We start from the raw sequence: 10,790 nt of genomic DNA, 5'->3' as shown, positions 1-10,790 counted from the left end.
ATTTACAAAACAAGTACTTGATAATGCAGAAACAGAAAGTAGATGAAAATTAATATCTAATGTACTCCAAAAATCATAAATTACTTCAATAAAGTACAAAGGTTTATTTTATTAACTATTTCCAAATGGCATTTGATCATGCAATGCAGCCCTAGTTAGCACACACCTCAATTTTCCTCCCATCTATATTATCTACAAACTATTTTGCCTATTCCCCTCACAGCTAGACTAGTTTCCTAGTTAACTCTCCTTCAATTAATTGATCTCTTTCTAATGGCTTCTAACAACAACAAACATTTTCTTGTGAAATATCTTGAGTGTAGGCAAAACTATGCAGCTAGATCTAATGGTAATGTACTTGATGGCGGTGCTGAATTTTGTCAAACTGGTGCCCTTGAATCCTTCATATGTGCTGCTTGTCATTGCCATCAAAATTTTCACAGAACAGTTGAGTAGGAGGTAGAGGACGGGCAGAGAGTCCCATCATTTCTATTAATCATCCTAATCACGGTACTTGTTGAAATCACAGGATCAATCAGTCTTTTTTTGAACAGGTATATCTCTCACTTGTTGATTTGATTTTTTTGTAGGTCAAATGTGATTCATCAGATTATCCTAAGTAGAAATATGAGCTCTCTCTTTTTAGAAAAATCTTTAAATTGTATAATTACCGTCAATTTAAAGATTAGAGAATTACACATCTAATGGCAAAATTTTGTTCACTAAAATAAAAGAGAAGAAAAATTGATTGTTTTTTGTTTCTTTGTTACTTAAAACGTCAAAGGAATTTTTAGATCTAGAATGTAAAATTTATAAAGGTGATTGATTATATCTTCAACTATAATAAAATGTACTCCCCTTGTTTTCAAGGATGATCCACCACCACCACAATAAACAATGATAACTTGAGCGCAACTTTGTGAAATGTCTGAGAAGAACAACATTGATGTGGAGACAAAGATGGAGATGGATGGTAGAGAGATAAAAGTAAGAAAGTTTAAAAGAAAGTACAATGGTTGTTCGTCTTCTTCAGTGAGAATGAGGTTGGATTATCACGATCTAAGACTACACTTTGAATGTGGTCGGCATTCGAAGACCATTGCTGGTCCCCAAGCGAACCCTCTTCCCGGATGACTACAAGCGGAAGACTAACATAAGCATGCAAAAACTTAACACAAAATTACATTTATAAAACTTAAATACAAACTTTAACACAAATGGAAACTTTGAATATTCAAATTAATATATTCAACTTTCCATAAATAGGCAATTTTAGTCTTTAAAATATTTAACATTTAAAGAAATAAATGAGTAATACAGACTTCTTAACTAAACTGACTATCTATAAAACCTCTAACTGATAAAAATGGAACTAGTACAAGACCCACGTCCTCCTAACTAAAATTAAAAGTAAATGAAATCCTCCGAAAATAAGGAGGCTCACAATCACTAACTCGAACTCTGTGATGTATCAAAGAAGCTCTTGTTGATGATCCTGAATACCTGTGTGTGCATCATCAAAAGATGCAGGCCAAGTGACTCAATACGTGGAATGAACAAGCATGTAAGGGAAATTCTAAAGTATAACATAAGCTTGAAACTTGCATAAAAAAAGAAACATACTTACCTCTTTTCAAGCTCACGCAACTCAACTTAAGAATATGATACTCAACTCAAGTATTAGATACTAAACTTCAAAGATATGATAGTCGACTCAATTAACCACATATTAACTCAAGATACTCAACTCTTGATACTCGACTAAACTATTTCAATACAAAACAATTTAAAACAAGTGCAATATAAATAAAAGTTGTTTAAAAACATGATGTCAACTATTTGTATATAATAAGGATACAACATTACTCTGAAATGCATATGAAAATACAATTAACTGATGTATATAAAACACTACGACTTTTGTGGGACTTTCTCTAACCGACAACCATCACTTAAGAGGTATAATGATGATCCAACACTTTACCTCACGCAATCAAGGACCATCATATACCTTGCGATCAGTATAGGACCTAACTTAACTTAGTGGATACACTAGTCTATTGTGAAAATAATTCATCTAAAAAGTATGACCCTTTTCAACCCATGATGAGTACATGGTTTTATGGATATGTGAGTTATCTGAACTCATGTTCACCCCAATTTGGAGCTTAATACTACTCCCAAAAATATACTAGCTCTTATGTTTTTTTAAAAATACTTCTTCTGTGATTTAAGATAATTACTCAAAACTACCCTCTTAAAGAGGTAACTGCTCTTCAAAAGACTTCCATAAAACATATCAAAATCATATTTTAATATGATTATTGGTGACTCGGGAAGTGTCACGACCCAATAATGGACGTGATGACACTCATCTTATCCCACCAAGACAAGTCAGCATAAAACTCAACCATTACAATAAAATGCAGAAATTTCATAAGTTACTCAAAAGTATCGCCAAAATCTGATTGTCACGTGTACACGCCTCTAAAGTATTACAATTGATTTAAGAAAAAAATTAAGTCTCAAATGACATTGTTTCTGAAATAGAACAAGATCATAAATGAGAGTAAGAAGGTTTGCTGAGATAACAAGCAGCTACCTCGCAATTCTCCACAAGAATCCTCAGACAAGGAGAAGAGAAACATCACAAAGTCCGGGCTAGTAACCTACAAAAAAATTGTAGTACCAAGGGGTGAGTACCAAACCACATGGTACCCAGCAAGTAAACTCCTAAACACAAGCACAGGTGATAAAATAGGAGTACTCCTTACACACCAACCGAACCTCGAAAACTACAACCTGCATAAAATCAGCTAAACCTAACAGTTCACAGTTTTCATAGCACCCAACTCATCAAAATCATTTTAACAAATTACACATCCTCAACTACAACTCAATATTCAAAATCACAACATAAAAAAAAATGCACTCACAATATCAGCAACACACAAGATCAAGTTCATCAAATAGAGGTAATCAAATATCAAGTACTTCCCCAACCACCAATAAAACACATAATCATCAAGAATGAAGAATGTCATGGGATGCAGTGCAATATGACACCATGAAGTGATATGCCTCAGAATACCAATTTCTCTCTCAACCGTATATACATGATACTCCTCAGAAATACATCGAGAGTTCATGACCCATGTGGGACTCGTGAGGTCCATATAGCGATACGGACGATCTCCACGTGTCTGTGCGGACGATCTCAACGCACTATCATAATTCAAACAAATTTTGCACGGACGATCTCCATGTGCCAAAATCATAATCATAACTTTTGTATTGCACGGACGATATCCATGTGCCCAAATAATCATAACTCAATTTCAACACGGACGATCTCCACGTGTAACATTGACTCATACCGAGTCTCATGTCAATGCATGTGCACAATATGATATCAAATAAAGGTAATAATGCAACATCTCAACAAATCAAATGTCTCTATGACATATAATCACCTCAATTATCACATTATACGGGTTCAGTAAAGAATACAATCACACATAATAAGTCAAATCAATAATATATTAGTCAATGTCCATATGTTTTGGCATTCCCAAATTAAAACCGCATTCTATAGTAATAAACCTTCCCATTATAACACCGGTACTCGTACCATTCTCAACACATCATATACAAACAAATAATCACATTGTCTTTAATTACCCTTTTTATCATTAAAATTAATCAAGGTGGACAAGTCAACCCTTCAAAATTCCATTACTCCCAAACACATACCACAAGAAAATACACGCATTTCATACAATTAGCAAGAGTTTTGAAATCCACTTGCCTCAAATAATCGAGAATTCACTCCATGACTTGAGCCTTTAATTTTCCTTGAACTTTCAACTCAAGAAATCTATTCATACAAATGATCACGAAAGATTTCGAAACTAACAACATTCATATAATTATGTGTCTAGCCTTGACCCAAAAAGCCACAAAGTGTAAAATCAAGTTCTTAAGTTTCAATCTTAGGGTTAAGTCCCAATTTTTTTTCAATATCCTAAATCTTATAATGGTAGTCACATAATACCTTACACCTAATATTAATTTCATTACCAATCTATCAAACTTGTATCATAATTGAACAATAAAATTCTAAAATTTGCAACCAATGAATACAATAACCTTACCAAAATTTTTGACCCATATTTACATCAAAGTCATCTATCATTATTAATGATTAACTACTCATAAATTTCTAATTATTGGTTAATGAATGACCACTCAAAGAATTGTTCTCCCTTAGATACAAAAGACCCCGACGAGTTACTGACATTTCAAGTTGAAATTAGCAATTCACTTTCTTTCTAACCCAACAACATAAACATCATAATATTTCAATCTATAGCAGTCTAAATATATAGATTTATAAAAAGAAAATAATATTGACTACACTAACTCAATTTGCTCCCCACTTCCTAACATTCACGTCAATCAAAATTGGTATTACCTGAAGTAGCTGTCGTCATTCTCGCCTAAACCCTTTCTTCCTTTTTTTACTTTTTTTTTTCTCCTCTGCGAACTGCTGTTGTTCACAACAGCCAACAATATAAGACCTTTTATTTCTCTTTTAATTATTTTTTTAATTTTGCGTGACTGCTGCTATTAGCAGCAGCCTTTAACCCCCCCCCCTCCCTTTTTTTTTAACTTTTCAATTGGGCGTAGCCCTTTTATTTTGTTATTAGTTTTCATTATTTTCTTTTCTTTTCTTTTCGTTTTCTTAAAAATCCTTTTGGACTTAGCAAATTTAATTTTCTTTATTTATTTAATAAAACTTAAGTAACTCTTAATTTATTTAAAAATTATAAAATTCATTTTCACGAGTCATAAATTATTTATAAAAAATTACTTAAAGGATTAACCTTAGAAAAAGGAGTAAAATTTATAAAACGACTGAGAGGGTCGTTACAGGAAGTCATACTCCATAAACATTGATGGTATATCTAGATATGATTCTGCTTAAACATTGATGACATAATCGATTGTCATACTAATCATGTTTTTGAAACTCTCTCTCAAACTCATTTTTTTCTTAAAAGAGATAGTACTGAAATTGCTCAAAACTCTTTTGGAAATATCAGTTTTGTCTCATCTTAAATGTTAAATATTTACTATTGCGAATACTTAATTCCAATATATCATTTTTTTAAAAATAATCTTTACTTTTAGTCTTTACTCAACTTCAATGCTTATGTTTTAAAACAAAGTTAAATATTTGTAAAAGACTTCTTAGGTATGGTTTATGTCGAATTATGGACGTGAACGACTCAATGCAAGGTTTTCGATAACCACATATATAACTCAATACTCAAGACTTAGAACATGAAGATAGAACTCCTCTCAGAGGTACTAAAGATGGTGTACATGAAGAAATTATGGACATGAACGACTCGACTCAAAGGGCTACATAACTACATGGAACTAATAAGTACAACTCTTCTCATTCTCTTCCTTACTTTCTCCAATCTTAGCTCAAATCAATAGTTGAGCTCAAAAGATTCATAATTGAACTCAAAAACTTTTTTGAAATCTACTCTTAACTCTCTCTTGAATGTGAATTATGAATTGAAGAGTTATGGTTCATGATATAAAGGATCTCATAATGAAAAAGTAGACTCATGAAGACTACTTCCTCATCCTCTTACGTACTTACTCGAGCCTTGGAACAAATTACTAGAAGTTGTAGAAGAATCATCAACAAGACTTAAAAGGACTTTCTTAGAACATTCGAAAGAATTCTCAAAACTTGACTCTCAACTCTACCTTGAATTTGAATTATGAATTTAAGGTTATGATCATATTAGGATTGATTTAAGATAGGTAGAAGAAGTTTCTTGAAGAATCTTCGATAAGAACTTGAATAAAAACCTTGAAACCCTAGCTTGAAGATAAATGATCAAGAAAACCTTTCTTGCGATTCTTGAATTAGTTTCTTGAAATCTCTATGGCCAAGAATTATGAATTTCATTAGTAATGATGAAAATATGATTTTTTTGAACCTTTTATTATCCAAGAAATTCGTTTAGGGTAATTTTCCCGTTGGCTAATTCGGAACAACACTATATAGGTTACTAAAATCGTGATAACTTTTAACCTAGAAATTGGATTGATGTTAAATTGGTGGCTTTGGAAAGTAGATTCAATCACCTTTAATTGGATAGGTTATGACTGACGTAAATCTTAATATTCTAAGCGATATGGTCAATTAAAGTTGACATAAGTAGAATCTTACATCAAAACTTAATGAAACTTCAACAACACCTATCAAGAACTCCAATTTATCAACTTTAAGAATGAAATTGCGCTGAAAAATAACATAATTGGTGTGTGTGTGTGTGAACAAACCCAACACTATGGAATCTTACATACCTCTTTAGGGATTAAAACAATGGCGAAAATCCACAACTAAACTCAAGAACGTCGACGAACGCCTTCATCCTTACCTCTTTTCTCCTCTTTTATTTTCTCGCCTCTTCTTGAACTCTCAAATAAACCCTAGGTGTATATTAGGATTATAAAACTGAACCTAAAAGGATTAGACACATAAAATATTATTAAAAACGAATTAAATTTGATTGGATAAGGAAAGAACGAAAATGTCCTTCACTATTTTTGGCTAACTTTCCTTAACTGGACAACCTAACTTCAAAAGGTGATATCTCACTCATACGAACTCAAAACTTAGCAAACTTGGCGGATTTTGAAAGATAATAAAAAGATCTTTCCCATAGTATCTTTTAGAACACCTAAAGCATCTTGTGCTTGGAGTTAAAGTCATTTAAAGTTGACCCAAAACTCATACCTAGCTTAACTTGCAAAATTTCAGATTTTTGTTGTTTCCAATTTAATACTTTTTGAACTCTTGGTGCTAAATCTAGTGAACTGACCTTAATGCTTAAGAAATTTTTAATTCCTTCATAAAATCTCACTCGCTACAAAGAATTGTTCGAGTCTTAGTTCGAAAAAATTTCTGGGGTGTTATATGATCCTTACCAAAGAGAGAGGATTTGAATTTTTGCAAACGAGATCATGGGATGGAAATGGAAAAAGAGCCTTGAACATATTATCTCCTTTTGTGATGAAATTGACATCACTCTCAAATTCTCGTAGAATTGAATTAACAACACCAGGCGCAAATTAGGCCTTAGAAAAAATAGGCATCTAAGGAATAATGATTAGTTGCTTGAAATAGGTCTTTATGTGTTTTGTACTTGTTTATATTTGGTTTCTTTTTTCTCGTGTCTTTGATTCATAGACTTTAATAATATAAAGTATTAAGTTTCTATTTTAATTTATTTTTAAAGTTTATTTTTTATTTTTTCTTGTACAATATTTTAGGACTTATTTCCGCATGACATCACATGATTCAGATAGTAGGAAAAGACATAGATTTCCTTCTTAACTTGTTCTGACATGTCAATTACACGTTTAAATTAGCATGGTGAGTATTTATATATCACACATTTTAACTATTTAAGGTAGATTTATTTATTAAAACTAACAAGACAAAAATATATAAACATACATGTCAAAAAACATCAAAATAATCAAAATTTTCCTTATGGCCCCACTCTCATTGTTTGTTCTTCTCACACTCTACCCTCCTCTTCTTCACAGCGCACTCATTATCCTCTTCTTCTTTGTTTTTTCGTTTTTGTCACAGTTCTTTATTTTTCATCACAACTTAAAAATACAATTTCTTTTTTTTAATTCGAAATTAGGCTAATTTTCTGTAAATTAATCTAAATAAATGAAACAATAATATTAATTCAATTTATTTTTTAAGCCAGAAAATTTTGAAGCTATGATGTTTAGACGTACAAAACCTAGACGATGATGTAGAGGGGTGGGCCTATGCACGTCATGTCGGAATTTTTATTTGGGATCATCAAAGACAATACATGACCTTTGGAAGACCTTCATCTTGCTGTCATCACTATTTTCGATGAATCTTCAAGCATTTTTAGAAAATAAAGACACATTTAAATTCATTGCTAGCTTAGCTTTTCTCCATTTTGAATCTTGATATTCTTCAAAGAAGAATAAGTCTAGCTAGCTGAAATTCATAACAAATTGAATTTTATTTCAATGAAGTTGATGAGAAAATCAAGATTCTTTTATATAAAAAAAAATTTGGTACTCTCTGTTGGGTTTTAAAAGGTGTGAATGGAAAATGAAGAGTTGTGACTTTTATGAAATGTTGCGACTTTTATGAAAAGTCGCGACTTTTATGAAAAGTCGCGACTTTTATGAAAAGTTGCGACTTTTATGAAAGGTGATGACCTTTCTGAAAGATTGTGACTTTTTCCAAAGGTTTTTGACCTTTTCGTTAAGGCACAATAAGAAACTTTTCGCACCACCCTTTGTTTTCCATAAATTGAAGGATTTCCTCTCATTTTAAAAATAAAATAGAATTCATGGACTTCTTCTTCAACTACTAAATCTAGTATTCTAAGTGTACTTTACTGCCGTTGAGTGGTTCGCTGACATCGGAGTTTTTGGTATCTATACTCTGGTGATTGAGATCATTTTACGTTGAGAGGTCATATTCCAAATCAAACCTCGTATACTAGAGGGGAATAATTTCCTTAAGGGGACACTCTGAGTTCAGTGGACTTGATCTTTATCTATTAAAATTTTTCCAGATTCTGGTATGTGTTTTACAAATTTTAGATTTGTGAATTAATTTCAATTCTTCTATTCTTTTGTTCTTCACAAGTTCATTAAACTTGGTAACTTCGTGTTTCTGCAAAGTTTGTTGGAATGAGTAAGATTTTTTAGACACATTTTAACAACAATTCGTCCTTAAGAAAAATATTTCGTGTATTTTTTTAAAATCTGTTTCTGATTCTAGTCTCGCTACTAGTTTTAATTTTCTAGTTGTGAAAATGATGTTAAACTTTGTTGTCTTACAAAGATGTTCAAAGTTTTGTTCTCAGTATGTTTGGAATACAAAATGAACAACAATCTTAAGGAAATTATTATACTGTTAGTATTTTTTGTATTCTACTGATTGAGAGAATCTGATCATGGAAGTAGAAGATAAATGCATTACTTATCCATAATTCGTTGCTTTGTTTAGCAAGGTCGAAGTGCGAATGTAAGAGAAAATTTTTATGGTATTCCGTTTAAAGATTACCAGGTAACCTTCTTATTAAATTGTCTAAGGAGGAAAATAGTTTCTAAGAGTTATCATCTTTAGTTTTTTTTATTATGTGTATTCTTAGAAAAAGATCTGCAAACTATATGTAGTGCAATGAATTTTACTTCGCAAATATTGTTGCTTTTAAAATTCTTTAATTTGCAAAAATGAGAGATGCATATTTTTTTTTATAAAATAGTATGTCAAAATATTATAGTTGGAAGACTATTTGATAAGAAAAACATTTCTATGTGAAAAAGAATATGTGTTGTTCTGTTTGGAGGAATTTTTTTTTGTAGTTTTGTACTCCATGAGAAATGTTAGTTTGTCTGATTTTTGAAGACTAAAAACTTTTGTGGTTTTATACCCTGGATAGATTGGACTATGCAATTGGTTTGAAGAATATGAAAACTTCACATAATAAGTCCGTGTTGTACTTTTGATTTTCTATAAAATTCAATGTAATATAGAAATAAATTGTACAATATTCTTTGTCCTTATTGTTAGTATTTAAAATACTAAGTGGTATGTCTATTTATGATAGAGAAAAAATACCAGTGACTTAGAATTTGTGATTTTGTGTCTCTATGGAATGAACTTTGGCATTGTATAAACATTGTCAAAGAAAATTGCAGCACTACAATTCTTTCGTAGAATAATGTTTCCAACATTAAAATATGTGAAAAAACTATTTTCAAATACTTGAAAAATATTTTTTAGATCACATTTGAAATGTCGGGGTTATTTGCTTATGATTAGACTTGGTGTCTAATTTAAATTTGGAGCAAAAGATATGAAATTCAATGATACTTTTGTACTATGTTATACCCACAAAATTCTTGGAGTATATTTGGCATTGTGGTTGTTGAGTTTCTCTATTACTAGTATATAGTGTGACTAGTATAAAACATCCAAATTATATATACACTTGTTCAAAATAATTTTGTTCTTTTATGGAAAAAAATCACTTAAAATGTTGTAATTTTTCATGAAAAGATATGTCTATTATAATAAAAGTATTTGCATAGACATGAATATTGGTGAATAGTCATTTGTTATGTTTTTGTAAAAATAACATTTGGACTATATTGTCGTTATTGAACCCGATAAAACTTTGTTTATGGGTAGTCCTATAACAATCATCTTGAAAGTTATGGAAATTTCCTTCTGAAAAGAACATTTGACAATCTAAACAATGTTTGTATCACACAAAATTATAAGAAATAGAAACAAAATATTAGTGAGGAAAAAGCTACCTCACGAAGAGCTTTTCGAACTCAAGATTTTTATTTATTCTTACTTGCTTGAGTCAATTTTTGTGACATGAACACTTGGGGCATTTCAATTACAAAACCTTGTAAGGAAAACTGATCAACTTAGAAGTTTTGCCTAACTTTGAGTGCAATAAATAAAAATGTCAAGTTTTTGTGGAATCTAAGTATGTTGAACATTCTTATAAATCTGTTGAAAGGAATTCTAATCCCTTAGAATTGATTTACTCTGACATTTGTGATATGAAGTTAACACCATCTCATGGTGGGAAAAAGTAATTGTTACTTTTATTGAGAATTGCATCAAAAATGACTATGTCTATTTGCTGAATGGTAAGGATGAAGCAATAGAA

General features: G+C 31.0%; 1 pseudogene; it reads left to right on the top strand.

The window, feature by feature from the left end:
- The first annotated feature begins 273 nt into the window (after positions 1–273).
- Positions 274–7,203, top strand: LOC107030230 (annotated as a pseudogene).
- Positions 7,204–10,790: the final 3,587 nt, after the last annotated feature.

This window comes from Solanum pennellii, chromosome 9 (genome assembly GCF_001406875.1).
Source record: "Solanum pennellii chromosome 9, SPENNV200".
NCBI classification, from domain to species: domain Eukaryota; kingdom Viridiplantae; phylum Streptophyta; class Magnoliopsida; order Solanales; family Solanaceae; genus Solanum; species Solanum pennellii.
The sequence above is the reverse complement of the archived record's forward strand: the minus strand, read 5'-3'. Positions and strand labels throughout refer to the sequence as shown.